Consider the following 25,259-nt stretch of genomic DNA (forward strand, 5'->3'; position numbering starts at 1 on the left):
CAGAGCCAGGTGAAGACTTAAAAGGGAACAAGTCAAGGAAGAAGAGAGCTAAAGACTTTATTTAGCCCATGATATCTTTATTTTGGCATAAAATCATCAATGTGGCTTGGGGTGTAAGAAGACAGAAGCTTCCTAAAGTCAAAGAGGAGATGTAAAACCCTCATGGATAGAAGGTCAAGGAGAATTGTCTTGAGAAAGGGCATTTAATTTGGCCTTCAAAATATGCTCTGATGAAAAACTTGGAAACAGAAAATGACAAAGTCCATTTAAAGAACAGCAGAGGGGGTATATATATATATTATGTAAGACAGGAATGGTAAATGATTTGTTTGTATATGTGGGGGTGTTCATATTCAAGTATCTGTGAAGGTATGTAGAGGACATCGGAATTGTTTGCATAGGGGGCACATATGGTGAATTTGTGTGCTTGTCACAGTATGTGTGGATTTGGGGATTATATATTGTGTTGTAGAATTTGTTGAGTTTGAGTAATGTGTGGAGTAAGATGTGTATATGAGATAGATTTGGGGAAGTGTGAGAGTATGAAAGTGGGTGTTTGGTATGTGGAATGTATGTTTGGTATGTAGAATGAGTGGATATAGAAAGTATGTGTAGGTATGTGTGGAAACAGATTGAGTTTTGAATAAAACTGTAATAGGATGAAACACACTGAAGGCTGTATAGAAAATGGAATAGGTTGTTTGATTAATCTTCCAGATTGACAAAGGACTAAAAGTCTACATCAGGATCAGAGTATGGAGAGTTCTTTGTTTTTGACTTTTAATTGATCTTTTTAGTTACACATGACAATAGAGTGCATTTTGACATATCATATATACATGGAATATAACTTCCCATTCTTGTGGTTGTACATGATGTGGAATTACACTGGTCGTGTATTCATATATGAACATAGGAAAGTTATGTCCAATTCAGCCTACTGTCTTTCCTATTTCCATCCCCACTCCTTCCCCCCATTCCCCTTTGTCTAATCCAAAGTCCTTCTATATTTCCCAAGCCTTATTATGAATTAGCATCTGCATATCAGAGAGAATATTGAGCCTTTGGTTTTGGGGAACTGGCTTATTTCACTTAGCATGGTGTTCTCCATTTACCAGAAAATGTTCATACCCACTGAACAATAATTTCATTCTTCTTTATGGCTGAATAATATTCTATGGAGGGTTCTTAAACTCCAGACTTAGAAATATGGGTTTGATACTTCGTTAGGAACTGCTGAAGGTTTCTTAGTAGGACATGACTTTAACAAAGATCTGCTTACAGAATATTCATCTAGTACTGACTACAATTCTGGGCTCACATAACAGATGCTCTTATACAGTTGAATTTTGGACAAAGTCAATAGCCCTTAAATATGTTGTCTATTGGTAGGTATACAAGCAATGCATATGGCATGCCTGTATGTATCAAATATATTATTGTGTAAGGACAGATTGAGTTTTGAATAAAAATGTCATAGGATAAAACACACTGAAGGCTGTATGAAAAATGGAATGGTTTGAGTAATCTTCCAGATTCCTCCAGTTTAAATAATCTCAAATTAAAAGAGGCAGAACAAAAAACAGTGATTTTTTTTCTTATTTCTTTATATTAGGCTAGAGCATCTCAAAATCTTTCGGTAGCTTGGGAAAGTCTCCTTTCAGAAGCAACATATGTAGCATCTGATAACTTTTACAGCTTTTCTTAGCATTTACTTGCTCCTATCTCTAAATGTGATCTCAGTTGCCCTTACTTTCTTTTTCTTTTTTTATTTTCTGAATCTGTTTCTTCCCTGTGTATTCCCTTATATAATCCTTTTTGATAAGTCCCCAGAAATTCGTCTTTCTACTCACTTTCCTTTCCTTGTCTGTTTCTCATAACCATAATTTAACAGAAAGAAACTGGTTTTCTTATGAGTATAAAATCATGTTTTTAATTACTGAAATGTCTCTGATCATTGCTTAGGGGATGGAAGCAACTGCCAAAAGAGAAGCCCCTATGATGCTATCTTACTTTATTTTTAAAGTTTTTGAAATTTACTTATTTTTATTGACGTTTTCATGGTAAACTTGAGACTTATCCTCTTAACAACTATTTGAGTAGATAATACAGCACTGCTATGGCACAATTTTGTACAGATTTCTAGATCTTCCACAACTGCAACTTCATACCCATTAAACATAATTCTGCACTTTAACTTACTTTAAAACCAATTATTTAAGACCTGCTCAAACTCTTGTTCTTACCCTGTCCTTCCCTTCCCAAACCTCAGTAAAAACCATAGTAAGGAATAACAAGCAGATAATTCACACGATTTATTTACAAAAAGAAGTTTGAGAGCAAGGACATCTGTGGATCAGAAATAACAACAAATTTCTAGAAGAACATAAGCCAAAGGTGAGGAAGCCATAGAATGGAATTTGTGTGAAAAGGCCACAGCCAAAGAACTCCAAACTTGGAAACAATAGGCCATATAAAGGGCAGGGGTGAGAAAAATTCAAGGCAGTGTCAGAGAAGAGGTGTCTCAGGAAAAGGTTCTAAGGAGTTCCTAGTGAGAAGAGGAAACTAGACTCAGGACCAAAGTGTCCTTGGCTTACTTGAATGAAAAGAATTTCAGTGAATGATAGTTAGAAGTCAAGAAAGAGGAGTATTTACAAACCTGGATAGACATTCAAGGGACAATGCAGACATTCTCAAGAGAGAGAGGCCTTTGACAGTAAATGCAGACCATCTCCAAAAGTGAGAGACAGATTTGGGGGATTCCTGGATCCTCTTTTAAAGGAAAGTTGGTGAAAGGTGAGAATGGGAAGGTATGTAGGTATGATAAGAGTCTGGCAACTGCAAAACATTTTCTGGTGGTCTGGCCATTTTCAGGATCCTTAGGCTGATGTGGTGTCTATTACCTGAACAACAGATAATGCTAGAAGTCCCCTAAATAAGAGGTTTCTTAGAATGGCATGTCTTGCTTTGCTTAATCCATTTATTGGGGGCATGGATTAACAGTACTTTAGGTAATTATCTTGAGTGAATTTACAGTGAACTTTAAGATTTACAGATTCCTAGGAATTGGGGAGTGACAGGCCTGAGAGCTTGACTGACTTAAGGAGTGTCAGACCTGGAAAAAATAGGCAAAACTCCTGAATTAAAATTATAGTTCCTTATCCTTCATTTATAACAGAAGCATGGTCTGAAAATAAGACAGTTTATCCTACCCACCTTCTTCTATAGACATGCAGAACAGGCAGGCAGGTATTTACCTTACAGGCAAAGGGAATATGTTTCTTCTCCAATAAAACTGAATAAATCACCTAGGGAAAACTAGCATGAGACTTGGTGTCTGAAAACACCCCCCGCCATTTGTCACTTATGGATCCCAAAGTGTAATAGTTAATTCCTAACAGTTCAACCTAAATGAAAGCTAAAAAGTCAGAAATGTATATGGGAAAACCACAACTCTTCTGTTGCCTCATTCTTATCTAAGACAGACAAGCAAGGATCAGTAGATAGTTGGGGGAAACCTTTGATATGAAAGAGATAAATGATGAAAATAGGAAAGATAGTACAATGAATCAGACATTACTATCCTATGTGCATATATGATTACATGACCCATGTAATTTTTCATCATATGCAACCAGAAGAATAGGAAGTTATACTCCATATATGCATAATGTGTCAAAATGCATTCTATTATCATATAAGAAACAACAAATAAATTTAAAAATTTTTAAAAAGATCTGAAAATAGAAAAAAAGTGATATAAAAGAAAATAGAAATGATTCACAGAAGAGGAAGAGGAGGTAAGGTGGAGAAGGACGAATGGAATGATAAGAAGCAACATCACTAACAGCAGCCACAGCTTAGTATAGTGTTAGGGTGGAATTGGGGAGCCAGAAGGAAGTGTTTTACATCCAAATAATAAAAGACAAGAATAAGGGCTGGAGTTGTAGCTCAATGGTAGAGCACTTGCCTCACAAGTGTGAGGCACTGGGTTTGATGTTAACAACTCATAAAAATAAATAAAGGCATTTAGTCCATATACAAACTAAAAAAAAAAAATTTAAAAAAACAAGAAAAAGGTTTTATAAAATATGTATGACCCCAAAACACCAAAGAGTTATCAAGAATTAAAAATATGATTGCTAAAAAATGAACTTTAAAAATATGATTGCTAAAATTAAAAAATAGTTAAAAGATGATCATGGAAAGGAAAATGGGATAAAAATGTAAAAGATAGACAACACTGGAAATCTAATGACCAACAAAACAGGGGTTCTGAAAAAAAAACTGAGAAAAAGAATGAGAGGAGATGAAACAAAAGAGAATTTCCTAAAAATGAAGGACTTGATTGTTCCAAATATATAGCCCATTAAGTGTCCATCACAGAACAGAACACACACACACACACACACACATACACACATGCATGTATGTGTGTGTGTGTGTGCATGTGCATGTTTAAAATACTTGGTCTCCCAAGCATCATATGTATATATACATGCATATACATACATATGAATGATCCATAAAAAGGAGCTGGAATCTGATGTTCTCAGGAGATCACAGCAGCAATGGATGCTCCTGTTTAAAAAGAATGAAGTTTGCCTCTGTGTTTGTGTCCTTCTTCTGTCTGCATTCCATCTGGGCCCCAACCTATTGGACTATGCCACCCAGATTCAGGGTCTTTTTCCTCACTCAGTTTGCTGTGCAACATGCCAGTGATCTCTGGTAACATCCTCATTGACGCACCCAGAAATCTCTCTCTTTTTTTAAAGAGAGAGTGAGAGACAGAGAGAGAGAGAGAGAGAGAGAGAGAGAGAGAGAGAGAGAGAGAATTTTTTTAACATTTATTTTTTAGTTTTTTGGGGGCACAACATCTTTGTTTGTATGTGGTGCTGAGGATCGAACCCGGGTCGCACGCATGCCAGGCGAGCACGCTACCACTTGAGCCACATCCCCAGCCCCCCCAGAAATATCTTAATCTTTGACATTTCTTAATCCAATAAAGCTGACAATTCAGAATAGCCATCATAGCACATTGTTTTGACAAACGCACCTACAGATGCTAAAAACACAGGGTCGAACAACCCAAGGGTGAAAAAAAGATAAAATGCATTTTCAAACATGCCAAAATTCATGTTCCTATTAGAAAGTTTACTGAAGACATATAAGGAAATAAGCAGACAAATGAAAACAAAGCTGGGCGCGGTGACACATGCCTGTAACCTCAGGGACCTAAGAGGCTAAGGCAGAAACATGACAAATTTCAAGCCAACCTCCACTATATTGTGAGATTCTGTCTCAAAATAAAAGATTAAAAGGAAGCTACTGGGGATGTAGCTCAGTATAAAGTGCCTCTGGGTTCAATCCCTAGTATGAAAAAAATAAAGAAAGAAAAAAAACGAAAGTCTAGGAAACAATAAAATTAACCCAAGAAGCAATGAAGAAATATCCCCAGGATCACAACTATTCAGCAGGCCCACCAAGTATCCTTCACAAGATCAGTAGGGCACAAACACTGTCTCAAGTGGTGGAAATCAGCAATAAAATTTTTACTCTATTATTTAAATTTACAAAGGTAACAAACAGAAAAGCTAAAAACAGCTAAAATCTATCAGAGAAATATTGGGGAGCATAAAGTGAAGATGTATAGTATATACCACCAATAAATCAAGAAACAATTCCATATATAAATTATTTAAGAAATTTATCAGTAACCCTTGGGTTATTATATATGATATATATCATATATACATATGTTAATATATAAACTGCTTTTAACTGGCTAAAACTTAAGGAAAGGAAGAAAAATAGCCTTTAAATAATTAAAAAAAACCTCTCAGTACCTAGCATTTGACACACATTTAGCGTGAAATTATAGTGTAAAGATGAAAATGTATTTTACCCTGTGCTTTTGGCAGTGTTGGAGGTACAGGAGATACAAATTAATTTAAAAACAATCTCTGCCTGCAAGTTTTCAAATACAGAGGGAAAAAGTGAGAAACAAATATGTTAATGACCTATGGATGTAGAAATAAATGACTAAATCCTTTTGGGTTATTAGAGAATTTCATAGAAAAGAGAATTAAAATTGGACCCTGAGTCAGAACATTGTTGGTTATTTGGCTTGGTGGAGGACTAAACTCCAGGAGAAAGAAACCCAAATTTGCAAAGTATGGTGAAAGCTTGCATTAAAGGGAAGCTGTGCCTGGGAAAGATGAATCAATGCCAAGGGCAAGACAAAGAAGTAATGGGAGTGTGGGGCTGTAGCTCAGTGATAGAGTGCTTGCCTCACACATGGGAGGCACTGGGTCAATCCCTCAGCACCACATAAAAATAAATAAATAAAATAAAGGTATTGTGTCCATCTACAACTAAAAAAAATATATTTTAAAAAAGAAGAAGTGGTTCAAAAGAGCTGGCTGTAACATCAAACTAACAAATGGTGAAGAAACCATACAACACTTGGAAATGAGTTTTTCAGATCGAGAGTGGAACTGCTGTGTGACCTTAAGGGTCTTCTTCCATGCGGGAAGGCAAGACAGCATGCACATGGAATAGGCTTTTTCAAAAGAATGTTCTTCACCAAATAAGTCAGGAGATAAGGTTTCAAAGGGGAATTGTCCAATCCCTTTGGGTAATGCCCAAGTCCAGGGCTAGAGCAAAATTCTTTGCCATGCAAAGGTGGAGGCCACTTGCTTCACACAGGACATGGTGTGGAATGCCAGACCAAACACCCCCCTTATCAAGGCTGAGAGAGGAGGCTCGGCTCATGGGCAGGATAGCCTCCCACATATTGGGCCACAAACCCACATAAATATTTTATTTCTGTATTTATTTCTATATCTCATACTAGACAAAGGTGCCAAAAACATATATTGAAAAAGAATAGCCTCTTCAACAAACACTGCTGGGAAAACTGGAAATCTATATGCAACAAAATGAAATTAAGCTCCTATTTCTCACATGCATAAAACTCAACTCATATGTATCAAGGACCTAGGAATTAAGCCAGAGACCCTACACTTAATAAAAAAATAAGTGGGCCCAAATCTTCATCATGTTGGATTAGGCCCCAACTTCCTGAATAAGACTCCCATAGTGCCAGAAATAAAATCGAGAATCAACAAATGGGATGGATTCGAACTTAAAAAAAAAAAAAAATTCTTCTCAGGAAAAGAAACAATCAGTGAGGTGAATAGAGAGTCTGCAGAATGGGACCAAATCTTGACCTCTTGCACATCCCATAGAACCCTAATCTCTAGGATATATAAAGAACTCAAAAATCTTAACACCAAATAAACAAATAACCCAATTAATAAATGGACCAAGGAATTGAACAGAAGAAGCCTCAGAAGATGACATACAATCAACAAATATATGAACAAATAAATGTTCAACATCCCTAGCAATTAGAGAAATGCAAATCAAAACTACTCTAAGATTTCATCTCACTCCAGTCAGAGTGGCAGCTATTAAGAATACAAACAACAGGAAGTATTGGTGAGGATGTGGGGAGAAGGGAACACCCATACATTTCTGGTGGGACTGCAAATTGTTGCAACCAATATGGTAAGCAGTATGGAGATTCCTTTGAAAACATGGAATGGAACCACCATTTGACCCAGCTATCCAACTCCTCAGTTTATACCCAAAGGACTTAAAAACAGCATACTATAGTAACCTAACCACATCAATGTTTATAACAGCTCAATTCAAAACAGCTAAATTGGGGAACCAACCTAGATGCCCTCTGAAGATGAATGGATAAAGAAACTGTGATATATATATATATATATATATATATATATATATATATATATATATATATATATACACATATATACATAGTGGAATATTACTGGAATATTACTTAGCATTAAAAGAAAATAAAATTATGGAATTTGCAGGCAAATGGATGGAGTTGGAGAATATTATGCTGAGTGAAGTAAGCCAATCCCAAAATACTAAATGATGAATGTTTTCTCTGATATGAGGATGCTGATCCATAATCGGAATGGGAGTAGAGCATGGGTGGAATGGAGGAACTTTAGATAGGAGGAACTTTAGTGGGAGGGGATATGAGGTAGGATACAGTGGAATGAGATGGACATCATTACCCCAAGTACATGTTTGAAGACATGAATGGTGTGACTCTACTTTGTGCACAACCAGAGACATGGAAAAAATGTGCTCTATATGTGTACTATGAATTGAAATGCATTCTGCTGTCCTATGTAACAAATTAGAATAAACAAATAAAAATTTAAAAAGAGAAAAAAAAGAAGAAGAAATGGGAAAAGAATCTGGTGAGGCCTGGGGCCTTCTTTTTCAGGCAATGGAGAGCACTGTGGGTCTTTACAATTAGAAAGTAAGGTGATAAGATCTGAGTTGTAAGGTGAGTTCTCTGATAATGGGGTGATGAGTAGACTGGATCAGAGCAAGGAGACCAGTAAGGGGTGATTGTAATTGTTGAGGCAAGAATTAGAGAAGCCCTGGAGTAGTACAATGGCATGGAAGACCATGGAAGAGAACAAGCTGTGGGAATTGTGGTGACTAGCAGACCATGGGGCATACAGAGGAGTGAGGACAGGCATGATTGAATTAATGATATCTCCAATAGTTCCAGCTGGGACGATTTCAAGTACAAAGGGGAGCAATGCCAACAAGATGACAGAATAGGAATTTTCATCTCTCATCCTTCAAACAAAATCACTGATTTCTACAACCACCAACAGATCAGAGTACTTTTAGTGAGAGCCCAGAAACCCATTGGACAGCTTACTGCTGGAGTAAAACATCTGAGAGCATACATTGAAGAGAGAACAGCTTCACCTAAACACAGCACTCCTTCCCCAAGGTGACACTTTTCAGTTACATGAGAGCTCCCCTCGCCCAAAATTTCTTTCATAGTGTTATGGTTTGGATATTCAGTGTTCCCAAAAAGCTCATGTATGAGACAAGCAAGAAAGTTTAGAACTAAAATGATTGGGTTATGAGAATTCTAATCTAATAAGTGCATTAAACCCCCTGATAGGGATTAATTGGGTGATAACTTTACACATAGGGTATGACAGGAGGAGGTGGGTCATTGTAAGGGGGTGTCTTTCAGGGTTTATATTTTGTGCCTGGCTTGCCCATATAAGAGGAATGCTGTCCCAAGTGCTTCATTATTTGTTTTCTTACCCAGAACATAGAGAAGGTAAGTATAGCAGAATAGTCTTTGGACATTAAGGAAAAGGGAAAACAGACAAGAACTCAAAGTAACTGTTATATAGAATTCACCAAAGGGATATGAGATCTATTTGATTGCCTGACAGATTCTCAAGAGGCCTGGACATGAACCTGGTAAAATATATCACCTGTGGAAACTCTGTATGTCCCTCCCTTACACATAGTGAACTCCTCATATGTCCTCCCACAGACAGCATGCATAAGCCTCTGCAGATCACATACAAGCTCACACAGATAGCTCAATCTCCTAGATTGGAAAATTCACTTAAACTTCACCATTTTAGGGCACTGTACTAGAGAATGTAAATGGGAGACTCTCAATCCAGCTTCTTGGCTTTGCATAATATAGAGAAGGTATACAATCCTAAAACTACACCCCCCCAAAAAATAACAAAAGAATTGGAGTGAGTGCATCATAGAAAATATCTGACTCTTGGAATCACTAGCTGGGCTGATTGGTGAAGGCCTTTCTCCCCTGAAAGAAGTGAATAACAATGGGCAGAGATGACTGTACTATAGAATGCAAAGACCACAACTCAAAACTTCAATGAACACACCAAAACATCAAGGAAACATGACACCGTCATAGAAAAAATTTAATTTTTCAGCAACTGAACAGAAAGAAATGGAGATCTACAAATTTCCTGATGAAAAATACAAAACAACTGTTTCCAGGAAGTTCAGTTAGCTACAAAAACACAGACAATTAAACAAAACCAGGAAAATAATATATGAACAAAATTGAGAAGTTCAACAGAGTATAATCATTAAAAAGAACCAAAAAAATATGGAGATGAAAAATAAAACAAATGAAGTTAAAAATTCAATAGATCAGATTCAATGAAGCAAAAGAAAGAATCTGTGAACTCAAAGACAGGTTATTTTAAAATTAACCTGTCAGAGGAGAAAAAAAAAGATTTAGGAAGAATGAAGAAAGACTACAGAATTTATGGGACAACATTAAGAAAACTAATATACAAATGAACATAATCTCAAAAGAAAAGAGAGAAAGGGGAAAAAGGCTTACTTAAAGAATGAAAGGCTGAAAACTTCCACAATCTTATGAGGCATATACAGATACAGATCGTGAAACTCTAAGGTCTACAAAGTATCAACCCAAAGAAGATTCACTGAGACAAATTATAATCAAATGATCAAAAGGCAAAATAAAAAGAATTTTTGAAAGCAAAGAGAAAAGCAACCGTTATTTATGAGGGAATTTCCATAAGACAATTACTGGATTTATCAGTGGAAAGGTTGCAGCCCTGGAGAGCATGAAATAATATATTCAAAATGCTGAAAGAAAAATCTAGCAATCAAGAATGTTACACCTGGCAAAGCTGTCCTTCAGAAATAAAGAAGAGATAAAGATTTTCCTAGACAAAAGCTCAGGGCATTCATCACCAATAGACATAATTACAAGAACTATTAAATGTAACATCCAATTTTAAATGAAAGGAAACTAATTAGTAACATAACTATAATGCATAAAATTATAAAGCCCACTGGTAAAGGTAAGTAAATAGTCAAATTTAAAAAAACTCGAACACCATTAAGTGATATATGAACCATTTTTAACTAAAGTACAAAAATTAAAAGACAAAATTATTAAAATAACTATAGGTAAATAATATGTTTATGGATATACAAATAAAAAGATACATTATGATATCAATAACAAAATGAGGGGAGTAAAGTGTTGTTCTCTATGTGAATGATGTTGTTAATAGTTTAAAAAACTAATGTATTATAAACACTTATAACGATGTTTCACACAAGCCTGATGGTAACCACAAACTAATAACCTATAGTAGATATGCAAAAGAAAAAGTAAGCAAAGCACACTGCTATAAAAAGCATCAAATTACAAAGGAAGACAATAAAAGACAAAGAAAGGAAAATTGAACTAAAATTCAGAAAACAGCAAAATATAAATTGTGTTTTACTGTCAATAATTAATTTAAATTTAAATGAATTAAACTCTCCAAGAAAAACACACAGAGTGACTGAATGGATTTTAAAAAATCAAACAATACACTACATATGAGAGACTTACTTTAACATTGAGGAAACAAAGAATGAAAGTGAAGGAATGTGCTCTAATGCCATCCATTTCCCTGCAAATGCCATGATTTTGTTGTTTTTTATTGCTGAGTAATATTCCATTGAGTATATATGCCACATTCTTTTTAATCCATTCATCTATTGAAGGGCATCTAGGTTGGTTCCACAGTCTAGCTATTGTGAATTGTGCTGCTATGATCATTGATGTGGCAGTATCCCTATAGTATGCTCTTTTAAGATCCTCAGGGAATAGTCCGAGGAGGGCGATAGCTGGGTCAAATGGTGGTTCCATTCCCAGCTTTCCCAGGTATCTCCATACTGCTTTCCAGATTGGCCTTACCAATTTGCAGTCCCACCAGCAGTGTACAAGAGTATCCTTTTCCCCACATCCTTGCCAACACTTATTGTTGTTTGACTTCATAATGGCTGCCAATCTTACTGGAGTGAGATGGTATCTTAGAGTGGTTTTGATTTGCATTTCTCTGACTGCTAGAGATGGTGAGCATTTTTTCATGTACTTGTTGATTGATTGTATGTCCTCCTCTTAGAAGTGTCTGTTCAGGTCCTTGGCCCATTTGTTGATTGGGTTGTTTGTTCTCTTGTTGTTTAATTTTTTGAGTTCTTTGTAAGTCAGCCAGTCCCTAAAAAACAAAGGCGGAATGTCTTCTTTGATATAATGGGGGAGGGCGACTCAAAACAGAGCTGGGAGGAAGAGCAAGAGAAGAAGATTACCATCAAACAGGGACAAGAGGTGAGAGGGAATGGGAGAGAGAGGGGGAAGAGAGAGGGAAGGAGACCCGCATTGTTATACAAAATTACATATAAGAGGATGTGAGGCAAAAGGGAGGAAAAAAAATAAGAGAGGGTGAGAGAAATGAGTTATGGTAGATGGGGTAGAGGGAGGGGAGGGGAGGGGAGGGGGGATAGGAAGGGGATAGGAAGGGCAGCAGAATACAACAGACACTTGTTTGGCAGTATGTATAAACGTGGCTGTATAATCAACGTGATCCTGCAATCTGTACGTGGGGGAATAATAAGAATTCATACCCCATTTGAAACAAATGTATGATTATAAGATATGTCAAGATCAATGTAATGTTTTGAGCAACCAATAAATTTCTGATGTTTAAAATAAAAAAAAAGAAACTGAAGGAATGCAAATGGAAACCACAGAGAGCATGGCTGGCTATACTTATATCAGACAGAACATACTATCAGGAAAAAGAAGATATAACAATTGCAAACATATGTGGACCCAACATTTAAAAATTTAAATATATAAAACAAAAATTAACACTATTGAAGGGAGAAATAGCAATAAAATAATAATACATGGCTGGGGATATAGCTCAGTTGGTACAGTGTTTGCCTCTCATGCACAAGGTCCTGGGTTCAATCCCCAGCACCATACACACACACACACACAAAAAAAAAAAACAATAATAATAGAGAACATGAATAACTCAGTCTGAACATTGGTTATACCATTCCACAGAAAATCAATAAGAAAACAATGGACTTGAATAACACTATAGACTAAGTAGATATAACATATACACCGAGAACAATCTATTCATAGCATCAAAACATATATTTTTCTCGGTGCATATGGAACATTTATCAGGATAGATCATATTTTGGGCAAAAACAAGTCTTAATAAATTTAAGATGATTGAAATTATATAAAATATCTTCTCTAGCCACAAAGTTTTAAAACTATAAATCAATAATCAAGGGAAATTCCAAAATTGCAGCTATGTGGTAATTAAACAACATGATCTTGAATAACCAGTGAGTTAATGAAGAAATCAAAAGGGAAATAAAAACTATACTGCTAGGCATGATGGCACATGTCTGTCATCCCAGCATCTCAGGAGGCTGAGGCTAGAGGATCATGAATTCAAAGCCAGCCTCAGCAGTTTATCCAGGCACTTAGCAACTCAGCAAGACCCTGTCTATAAATAAAATATAAAAAGAGCTGGGGATGTTGCTCAGTGGTTAAACACCCCTGGATTCAAGCCCTGGTACAAAAAAAAAAAAAAAAAAAAAAAAAAAAAAAAAACTATACTGAGACAAATAAAAATGGAAACACAATATAAAAAATCAGAAGAATTAAATGTACTTTCAGATAGAAATTTTACAGTGATAAATACCTAAGAAAAAAGAAAGGTATCAAAAGTCTTAAATAAGCAACTAATATATAACACAAATCACCTGAAAAAGAAGGAAAATCGAAGCCCAAAGTCAGTAGAAGAAAGAAGATACCAAAGATTAGAGCAGAAATAAACAGCAGAAAAACTAAAGAAAAGATGAAACTAAAATGTATTTTTTAAAGAAACAAAACTGACAAGCCTTTAGCCAGAGTAGCCAAGATGGGGGGCAGGGGGGCAGAGAGAGAGAGAGAGAGAGAGAGAGAGAGAGAGAGAGAGAGAGAGAGAGAAATTCAAATAAATAAAATTATAAATAAAAGAAGAGCCATTATAACCAATGCCAAGAAACACAAAGGATCATAGGAAACTACTGTGAAAAAATACATTCCAACAAATTGGATAACCAAGAAGAAATGGATAAATTCCTAGATGCATAACCTACCATAACTAAATCATGAAAAATTGAAATATGAATAAAGCAATAATGAGTAAAGAGATTGAATAAGTAATCAAACACCTCCCAACAAGGAATTGCCCAGGACCTGATAGCTTCATTGAGGGAATTCATTAAATATTTAAAGAATTAATGCCAATCAATCTCAAAAACTGAAAAGTTGAAAAGGACAGGACACTTCCAAATTCATTTTACAAGGTCAGGATTATGGTGCCCTGATATCAAAAACAGACATGGGTACTACAAGAAAAAAAATTATAGGCCAATATCAGTGATGAAAATGGTGCCAAATTCTTTAACAAGCATTAACAAAATACCTTTCACAGCTCATGAAAAGAATCATAAAAAATGATCAGTTGGCATTCATCCCTGGGATGCAAGAAGGTTTGAAAATACAAATCAATAAACATGATACACCACATTAACAGAAGGATAAAAATCATATGATTATCTTCAAAATGCAGATAAAACATCTTATAGAATTCAATATCCTCTTATGATAAAAAAAGAACTCAACAAATTTGGCAAGAAGCAATATAGCTCAACATAATGGAAGTCACATATGATAAGCTCACAGTTAATATCATACTCAATGTTTCAAAGTTGTAGGCTTTTCTTCTAAGACCAGGAAGAGGACAAGGTTGTACATTCTCACCAATTTTTTCCACATATTAAAGCAAGAAAAAACTAAAAGGTAGCCAAATCAAAGCAAAAATAAGATTCTGTCAGCAGACATGATATTTTATCTAGAAAATCCTTTCACCAAAAATCTGTTGGATCTCATAAACAAATTCAGTGAAGTTGCAGCACACAAAATCAACATAAAAATCAAGTGTTCCCAATCTAACAACACTCTGAAAAAGAAATTAGGAATGCAGATTTGTTTATAATAGCATTAAAAAGAATAAAAATCTGGGCTCAGGTTGTGGCTCAGTGGTAGAGCACTTGCCAGCATGCGTGAGGCACTGGGTTGGATCCCCAACATCACATTAAAAAATTAAATGAACAAAATAAATCTAAAAAAAGAATAAAATTCTTAGGAATAAATTTGACCAAGGACGCGAAAGATCTGTACACTAAAATCTATGAAACATTGATAAAAATATTTAAAGACAAATAAATGGAAATGTATCTCATATTAATACATTGGAAGGATTAATATTGCTAAAATATCCATACTACCCAATCTGATTTATACATTTAATGCAATACCTATCAAAGTCCAAATAGTATTTTTTCACAGAAAATGAAACAAAGTTCTAAAATTCATGAAACTACAAAAGACTGAATAACAAAAACTAACTTGAGTAATAAATCAAATTTGGAGGCATCATCTCTGAATTCAAAATATGTTACAAAGCTATAGTAATCCAAACAGAATATTGCTGGAATGAAAGCAAATAGACCATTGGAAAGGAACAGACAGGCCACAAGCATATTCATATATTTACAATCAATTGATGTTTGATAAGAATACCACAAACATTAAATGGGGAATCATGAGTCTTTTTTCTCCATGGCTCACAAGTTGGTTCTGCTATTGCCATACCATTGCCATGATGTGCTACCTTCACAGGCTCAAAGCAATGAGGCCCATTAATCATGAACATAATGGATGTAAATCTCCAATACTGTGAGCCAAAGTAAACCCATTCTTTTTTATAAGATAATTATGACAGAATGCTGTTTAATGCACTGATTTTTAGGAAAATGTAAATTAAAACTGCGTACTGTCACACACCTGTAATCTCATCAGCTCGGGAGGCTGAGGCAGGAGGATCATGAGTTCAAAGACAACCTCAGCAAAAGCGAGATGCTAAGCAACTTGGTGAGACCCTGTCTCTATAAAAATACAAAATAGGGCTGGGAATGTGGATCAGTGGTTGAGTGGTCCTGAGTTCAATCCCAGGTAACCTCCCCAAAAAACCCAAGGTGACAGCACTGTTAGGAATGGCTATTATCAGGGACTGGGGCTGTGTCTCAGTGGTAGAGTGCTCATCTAGCATGCGTGAAGCACTGGGTTCAATCCTCAGCACCACATAAAAATGAATAAAGATAGTGTGTCCACTTAAAACTAAAAAAATAAATATTTTTTAAAAGAATGACTATTATCAAAAAGAAGAAAGATAAATTTGGGTAAGGTTATAGAGAAAAGGAAGTTCACGTAACTCTAGGTAAACAAAAGAATCTTGTGTAAACTGTAGGTGGGAATATAAATTAGCACATCCATTATGTAAAATGGTATAAAGATTCATTAAAAATTAAAAATAGACATATCATTGCTGGGTATACATTCAAAGGATATCTGCAGTCCTATGATCATTACCACACTATTCACAATAGCCAGGAAAAGGAAACATTGTAAATATTCGTCAAATGATGAAAATATAAAGAAAATGTGGTAAAACAATAGATTACTATTCAATCATCAAAAATAAGGAAACCAGTCATTGGTGGCAACATGGATGGAGCTGAAGATAACTATGTTAAGTAAAATAAGGCACAGAAAGACAAGTATTGCATGATCTACTCACATGTGGAATCTAAAAAAGTTGAATTTGATCAAACAATACAAAGTTTCAATTATGCAACATGGATAACTTCTGGATATCTAATGCAGAGCATGGTGAATATAGTTAAAATGATGCACTGTACACTTGAAATTTACTAAGAGTAGATCATAAGTTCTCACCGTCATAAAAATAAGTATTTAAGGTGATGGATGTGTTAATTAGCTTGTTATAATCATTTTATAATGTATACATGTATCAAAACATCTCATCACACACATTAAATTTATGCAACTTTTTAAAATTTTTTTAAAGTTGTCAATGGATCTTCATTTTTATTTATTTGTATGTGGTGCTGAGAATTGTACCCAGTGCCTAACACATGCTAGGTGGGTGCTCTGCCACTGAAGCCACAACCCCAGCCCAAATTTATACAACTTTTATTTGTCACTTATACATTAATAAAGTTGGTGTTATAGTTTAGACATTAGGTGTCCCCCAAAAACTTATATGTAAGACAATGCAAGAAATCTTAGTGGTGAAATGCTTGGCTTATGAGAGCCTTAACCCAATCAGTGAATTGAGTGGACACTGAAGGTGGGTAGGGTGTGGCTGGAGGAGGCTGGTGACTGGGGGCATGCCTTTGTATCAGGTAAGTGGAGATTTCTCTCTCTGCTTCCTGATGATCATGTGAGCTGCATTGCATCCCTCTGACACACTCTTTCACCATGCTGTCCTGCCTCATCTCGAGCCCCTAAGGAATGGAGCAAGCCTCTTATGGAATGAGACCTCTGAAACTGTAAGCTCACAAAAAAAACTTTTCCTCCTCTACAATTGTTCAGGTTGGGTCTTTCAGTCACAGCAGCAAAAAAGCTGACTAATACAGTTGGGGAAAATGTAAGAAGTATTTTTGTGCAGTATGCACTTTTTCTGTTTATGTGCAGCCTTTTATGCATGATCAAAGAGCTATACCAAGTGGAGAATATCTCAGTGATACATTTCAATTAATTATTGATATATTCCAATTTACTGTTTACATTTAATAGGCTCACACTGTATAACTCAAACATTCCATGGATGCCATCAGCTTAAATCACTGCAAGTAGAATGGGGAAATAGAAAGAAAGTAAATGACTGTAGAATGTTGTAGAAAGAGCCTTCATTGAAGATAGGTAGAGTGAGGATAAAGTCAGCTTAGTTGTTATCTCACTATTGAAAAATAATCACTATTTACAAGGGAAAAGATCACTTCTTAAATGAAAGATTTCAGCTCAACTTGCCTTTAAAATCTCTCTACTGGTGCTATTAACCAGGGATATCCTTCATTGTGTTCAATGGACCAATATAATGAAGCAAGGGTAGAAGTATCAATAATGTGATGAACATTCCTCATATTAAATACTGTAGCTTAATTCTCTAGTAATGATGTTTACAAAGAACATCAAAATAGATGGGACATAAATCACCACAAAAGCCACAGAATCAGTATTTGGCATGAGTGAGGACAAAGTTCCACAGAGCACCCACAGCTCCAAATGATGCTAACTGAAAGGCCCTTAGCTCAGATGCTAATTGTATAATCAGTTAGGTTAGCTGATCATTGGTGCCAAGTGCTTAAAAAGCTCCTTAAACTAGAAGAGTTAACAAAGTTGATTTATTTTTAATGAATAAAGTTATGAAGTATATTACCAACAATAGATGATTTTAAAAAGAAAAATCTGGGTTTCAGTTTTTATTTTTATTTTTCTTAATTTTTTTAATTGTTAATAGAACTTAATTTTTATTTATTTATATGTGGGGCTGAGAATCGAACTCAGTGCCTCTCACACATACTAGGCAAGCACTCCACAACTGAGCTACAACCCCAGCCTCAGGGTTTCAATTTTTAAAAGGTGATTTGAGTATATAGATCTACTTTTCTTCCCTTTCACATGTGTGAAATTATTGGGGAAAAATTAGTTTTGGGGGAAGTCACTACATTGCTAGATAAATCAAAAAGGTAATTAGGCCAGAGATTTCAAAGAAATCCCAGATGCGTCAGCCAGGTGCTGTGGCAAATGCCTGTAATCCCAGAGGCTCAAGAGACTGAGGCAGGAGGATTACAAGTTCAAAGCCAGCCTTAGCAATTAGGAAGACCCTAAGCAACTTATCAAGACCCTGTCTCTAAATAAAATACAAAAAAGGACCAGGGATGTGGCTCAGTGGTTGAGGGCCTCTGAGTTCGATCCCCAGTACAAAAAAAAAAAAAAAAAAAAGAAAAGAACAAGAAGAAAAAACAAAGAAAGAAAAAGGAAAAGAAAAGAAAACCCAGATGATAGAAATTAGGTGAAACAATAGATATTGAGGAAACAAGATTAGAAACCCTTAGATACTTTTCCATTCCTTAAAGATGCTCCAAGCAAATAGTTCAAGAGAAGGACTGGGCTATGGAACAATAATGGTGATGATTATGGAAAAGTGCAGTTTAGAAAGCTGAGCATCTGCAACTTTCTTCCTACTTCCTTTCAGCATTATTTCCAAGATGCTGGTATCCAGGGCTCAGGCTCTCAAAGTCCTGAGAATTCCTCTCCAAATGAGTCAGGCAGTTCACCTACAAAGGATCATTGGTGTACATGTTAGGGCCTGAGAGAGAAGACAAAACCAACAACAAAGCAATAAAAGCTCCATCCAAAAATACAAAATACAAAGACCCACTTCTCCCTTCCCTCTGCAGAGAAAATCTTCCTTCTTTTCTCACTTTGGGGTAAACTGCTTATCACTGGAGTCTTTGAAAGCCAAGAAAAAGAGAAGGATGGTTTTAAAAGCTCTGTTAGAACTGAGGTGCTTCAGAAAGTTGGCTTTGGTCCCGAGAGACTAAGAGCTACTTAACTAGCTAAATCTGAGAAATAGCCACAGAGGGATTCAACCTGAAGAGTCCTCCATATATTACAGCACAGTACATATGCACAGAGAACAGATGGGTCAGAACCAAGTGGTACACAATCTGAGTATTCATTATCTTTAGATTACAAGGCACACTTCTCCTCCAGCTCTGCTCAAGACTGTGTTTTAAATATGTGGTGATATAAAGAAGAAAATGTTATTCTTGCTCAGAATTTAGTTTGAATAGCACTGTGCTTAAGAATTCCTCTTACAATCTTCTTTTTGTGATAATGAATGTGGTCCAATGACCTTTCTTTTTCTTGCTGAAGAACATTTTATTTCTGGAAATGCAGATAAAGCACAACACAGGGATTCTCAATCCTCATTTTTTTTTTCTTTAAGATAAGGAATTCAGTAATCTGGAGTTACCTGTCATGGCACATGCAAACATTGGCAGCTCAGGGTTAAAGACTCAAAGGAGTGAACTTGAAGGCTTTCTTTTCTCTCTCCTGGCACTCCTCTAGAAAGTGCACACTTCTCCAGGGAATGCAGGAGAGCTGGGGTGTTGAGATTTGGTAGATAAGAAGAGCTTGTGGTTATTTATAAAATCCCACTTGTATAAAATAGCTTCTGGCATACACGGGTGTGTGTATTTCCTGTGAGTTCTGCCTCTGCAGCTGCAGCTTAGGATAAAGGTGGAGAGCTGAATAGCACACAAGCTGCATGTTTAGGTCAGCTGGCAATGACTAGCTCTGCCTTTTCATAAATTGTTGCATAAAGATAATTAAGTGCCTTCTGAGTAATCCACTGGACAAGGGAGGAGAGCTCACTTCCAGCAAAGATTAAGGAAAGCTTTACCGGATGAGACTGGATTTGAAATGGACCTTTCAAAATGAACAAATTTCAGTCCCTATCACTCTCTTAACATAATATAATGCACTAGTCCACAACTTGAAAATTAATATCTATTAAAATATTAGGAAATTACATATATATTTATCTCAGCAATTGTAAATCTGTACCTTTCTTTATTCTTTAACTTAAAAAATCAATTTGGGAGCTGGGGTTATAGCTCATTTGGTGGAGTGCTTGCTTTGCATGCACAAGGCCCTGGGTTCAATCCCCAGCACCATACACACACAAAAATCAATTTTCATTACAGGGACGTATTATAGCTTGGATCTGCAATGTCCCCAACCTCTTTATCTCTCTCTCTCTCTCTCTCTCTCTCTCTCTCTCTCTCTCTCTCTCTCTCTCTCTCTCTCTCTCTCTCTCTCCCTGTCTTTTTCTTTCTGCTTCCTAGCTTCCATAAGGTGAGTAGCTTTGTTCCACCACACTCTCCATACGATGATGTTCTGCCTCACTATAGGCCAAGGAATCAATGGTGCCAAGTGACCATGTACTGAAGCCTCTGAAACCATAACCAGAATAAATCTTTCTTCCTCTAAGTTGGTTTTCTCAGGTGTTTTGCCAGAGAAATTGAAAACTTATTAACACAAAATGCCAGGTGCTTTTAAGGAGGTTCCATTTTCCACCAAAGAGTACAGTAGACTAAATGAGGCTCGAAAAAGTCTCAACTTGCTATCTAGATCCTGAGCATTAGGATACTGGCCTGATACTCTATATCTGCATGCAATGCCTCCACCACAACTGTGTCTTAGTCCTTGATTTTATAAAATAAGATACAGACAAGAAGGTCTCTCCCAAATCTAAAACATGAAAACTCTCTCCACAAAATGTGCCACAGACTAATACTGTAGGTTTACCACATAGTTTCATTTTTCTCCAGGTCATAGAGAAAAACTGTATTTTCCAGTCTGCCCTCATGCTGAATTGGGACTATATGACCCAATTCTGGTCAATGGAGTGCAGTGGAAATGAGACGCCTGAAGGAATCTTCCATGTTCTGCCTTTTTTCACTCAATCTGCATGGGCAGACATGGAACAATATAAGGTACTGGAAGAAGCCCAACCACTAAGTTCAAGGCTGGGTGTTGTTTTTTCCAAGACAGCATCCTAACCAGGAGAACCTATATTAGATTTGGTGTGAATCAGAAATAAAGCCATATTAAGTCAAGGTACTACAAATTTCAGGTGGTATACTACTGCTGAAAATGAGCATTAAATTTATTAATACAACATACATGTGTTCAAAATCTCAAATCAGATCTAGGATCATAAACACCGACAATGAAAAGTTAAACCATAATTAGAATACCTCTTTTAGCTAGAACTGTACAGGTTTTTTTTAAATATTTTTAGTTTTGAACCTTTATTTTATTTATTTATATGTGGTGCTGAGAATCGAACCCAGTGCCTCACCCATACGAGGCAAGTACTATTCCACTGAGCCACAACTCTAGCCCCATAAAATTGTACAATTTTTAAAGTTTTATTTTATTATTAATAACGAATAATTATTGTATATATTATGTTGTTCAATGTAATGTTTCCATGCATATATACATTGTAAAATGATCAAATCAGGCTCATTCATGTATCCATTACCTCAAATAACATTTTTTGGATAGTGAGAACATTTAAAATGCAATTTTAGATATTCGTAAGTAAACATTTTTTGTCTGGTGCTTGAAAGGAACCTATGGCCCTGCACATGTGAGACAAGCACTCTGCCACTGAGGTACAGCCCCAGCCCAATTAATTATTAACTATAATAACCATGCTGTGAAATAGATCACTACAACCTAACTTGCTAATTAAAACTTTGAACCCTTTGAGAAATATCTCCCCTTTTCCTCATCTCTGGTAATCACCAGTTTACTTTCTACATCTAGGAGTTTGATATACTTTTAAAAAATATTCCAACAAAGCTCTAGGAATAGATAAAGGCAAGGTGATAGCACTGATGAGAAATAGCATTTGGGTACTTTATTACTGAGATATCAGGGAATAAAAAAATGCTCTCTTCATTTAAATCTTATAAATACTTACAAAAATGCATAAAATTAGAGCAGTTGCTACTTTAAAACTGTGTCCTTGAGTTCAATAACATAGTCTGTCTTAAACATAAACTATAATCCAAGGATGGTAGGTGTGTGTGTGTTCATATGTATGAGTTTCTAATAAACTATTGGCTTAAAAATTTAAGCTCTGAAAAAAATACCTACAAACTAGTTTTGAGAGGAATTCTTTTGTACATAGAGATGTCAGAATATTAGGTTCTTTTATGTCCTTTTTATTTTTCTTGATATTTATAAGTGTTTTGTATCACTTTTAACCATTGTTAATGTTTTAAAAAGTTAAAAAAAAACTTTGAGAGAGAGAGAGAGAGAGAATTTTAATATTTATTTTTAGTTTTCGGCGTACACAACATCTTTGTTTGTATGTGGTGCTGAGGATCGAACTCGGACCACACGCACGCCAGGCGAGCGCGCTACCGCTTGAGCCACACCCCCAGCCCCCCACTTTTAATTTTTTTGAGACAAGATCTCACTAAGTTGCTTAGGGCTTTTGCTAAGTTGCTAAGGCTGGGTTTGAATTTACCATCCTCCTGCCTCAGCCTCGTGAGTTGCTGGTATTTTGATGTGCACAACTTTGCTCAGCTACGAAACAACTGTTAAACAACACTTTATAATCATAATGTTTATATAACAAGAAATGGAAATACCTAAGAAATAAAATTTACTAGTATTCACTATATGAAATAATATCCAAACTACTCACACTCACAGAATAATCCTTGAAAATCACCTAAATAAAAAGTTGGGAAGGGGCTGGAATTGTAGCTCAGTGGTTGAGCACTTGCCTCACATGCATGAGGCACTGGGTTTGATCCTCAGCACCACATAAATAAATTATATTTAATTATTGTGTTCATCTACAAAGATATTGTGTCCATTTACAACTAAAAAATTTCTTTTTAAATGTTGAGAAGAGAATAAATGTGGATTATTTTGTATTATGCTCTTTGCATCTCAACTTTTCAAAGAATTTTAAATGTTATGGGACAGAATGTAGCCCCTCTCCCAAGGATATACACATCCTAATCTCCTAAACTGTGAATATATTTGTTTATGTGGTAAAAGGGAATTAAAGTTGTATATAGATTTAGGAATGCCAATTTTTGAGATGAGATTTTCCTGGATTATCTCAATGATTTCAATGTCTTCACAAAGGTCCTTATCCACACAATAAGGAGAAAGGAAAATGAGAACCAGGGAAGGAGATGTGACACCTGAAACAAGGTTATAACAGTTCATCATGAGAATGACTCCATCAGCCATTGTTGGGTCTGAAGGGAAGGGCCACAGTCCAAGGAATCCAGGTGGTTTCTAGAAACTAGAAAAGGTAAATAAATGGATTCCATCCTAACACCTCCAAATGGAATTTAACCCTGCCAATACCTTGATTTTAGCCCAATGAGAATAATTTCAGATTTGATTTCCTGTTAGTTAATCAACTTATTTTGTTTTAAGCCTGCCAATTTGTAGCAATCAGGTACAGCAGCATTTCAGAACTAATACAAAAGGAAAAAGGATTCTTGTAGAGAATCTCTTTGTGCTTAGGTCTGTGACGGTCACTTGGAGAGATGCCAAAATGGTATGGTTCCTGCACTTCAGCTACTCAACATCTGCTTGAAGAGACAAGGCTTATCCAAGCTTTAGTTTATAGCTAAAGTAAGGGATCCAGAGGATAAGCGTTCCTGGAATTCTGACCATAAAAACATCCATAAATCACTGGGCCTGGCATGTTCCTAACAAAGAGTTCTGTAGGTACAGAAAAATGGCATTGGAGTACTGTTAACGCAGTTGGGTCATCTGTCATTGCACTGTGCTGTAGGTCTGATGTGTTACAGATGAAATCCCTGGGCATCTGAAGGGAGCCTGAGGTAATGGGTGGGTCTCATCTCCTCAATAATGGGCTGTCATACAAAAAAGAATCACTGCACACTGCAACAAAACTAATCCATTCACCCAGACCCTCCTGACACCTTAAGAACCCTTCTCTCTCCTAAAAAAATAAGAATTCCCAGCTAAAGGTATTGCCACAAGGTCTATGGGATTCAAATACATCACCACTCATTTTGTCAATCTAGTCCCCCATGTTTTCAAGCTAACTGACACAACCACTCACCCTGTCTAAGCCCCCTGTAATTTGTCTCTGCATATGGAAATTTAGCCATGGGAACTTGTGTGACTAAACCTTTGTAAGTCTTGTGTTCCTCATCCTTAAAATGTGAATGATGATAGCACCTGACTAATAGGATTGTGGTCTATGAAGATTAACTGAGATGTTATAAGTAAAGTGCTTAGTACAGTGCCTGGTAGGCCATGAATCAAAGTATAGTATAATTATTACCATTTGTTGACACCAATTGATCAGAAGTTGATGAATCATATGCCCCATTTGCATGGCACAGCCCAGCTTTACATTTCCTGCCTCAGCTTACTTATCAATAGCATTCCTTTTCACTCACAAAAAATGTCTGCAAATACTACCTTAATAACAAAGAAAGAGGCAAGAAGCCAATAGTTAGAATTCAGTTATATTAATACCAGCTGAAAAACTGATTTACAATAAAATATATGGCCCAAGCTTCTTAAATCTTGCCTGCATAAGGAACAAGGTTATTGCTAGAATAGTAAGAGGACTCTGCAATACGCTAAGGATATCAAAAAGGCCACGGCAGAAGAGTTCAGAGAGATGTTATATTTCTCATCACCTTGAAAATTTCTTCTTCTTCCTCCTTAATCCAGGGAGAAAGCTGGGATTAGAAAGAACCAACTCTGCTGCCATTTGATTATTTCAAGCAGGCATTTTTGTCTGTCTCCCTAAAAAGAACAAAGTCAAATTCTTTTGATATCAAAATGCCTCTATGCTTTAAAGCACCAGAACTGTGATTATGGTCTGAAAATAGCTCTTGACATAAAACAAAGATTAAAGATTCAGGTGAGTTTAGAGAAGGGTACACCTTAGTTCTAAGGAGGCTAAAACCAGGTTTAGACCAAACAACAATTTATTACA

Source organism: Marmota monax, unplaced genomic scaffold, assembly GCF_021218885.2.
Source record: "Marmota monax isolate L192 unplaced genomic scaffold, Marmota_monax_Labrador192_F-V1.1 WCK01_AAM20220418_F8-fsc00123, whole genome shotgun sequence".
Lineage (NCBI taxonomy): Eukaryota > Metazoa > Chordata > Mammalia > Rodentia > Sciuridae > Marmota > Marmota monax.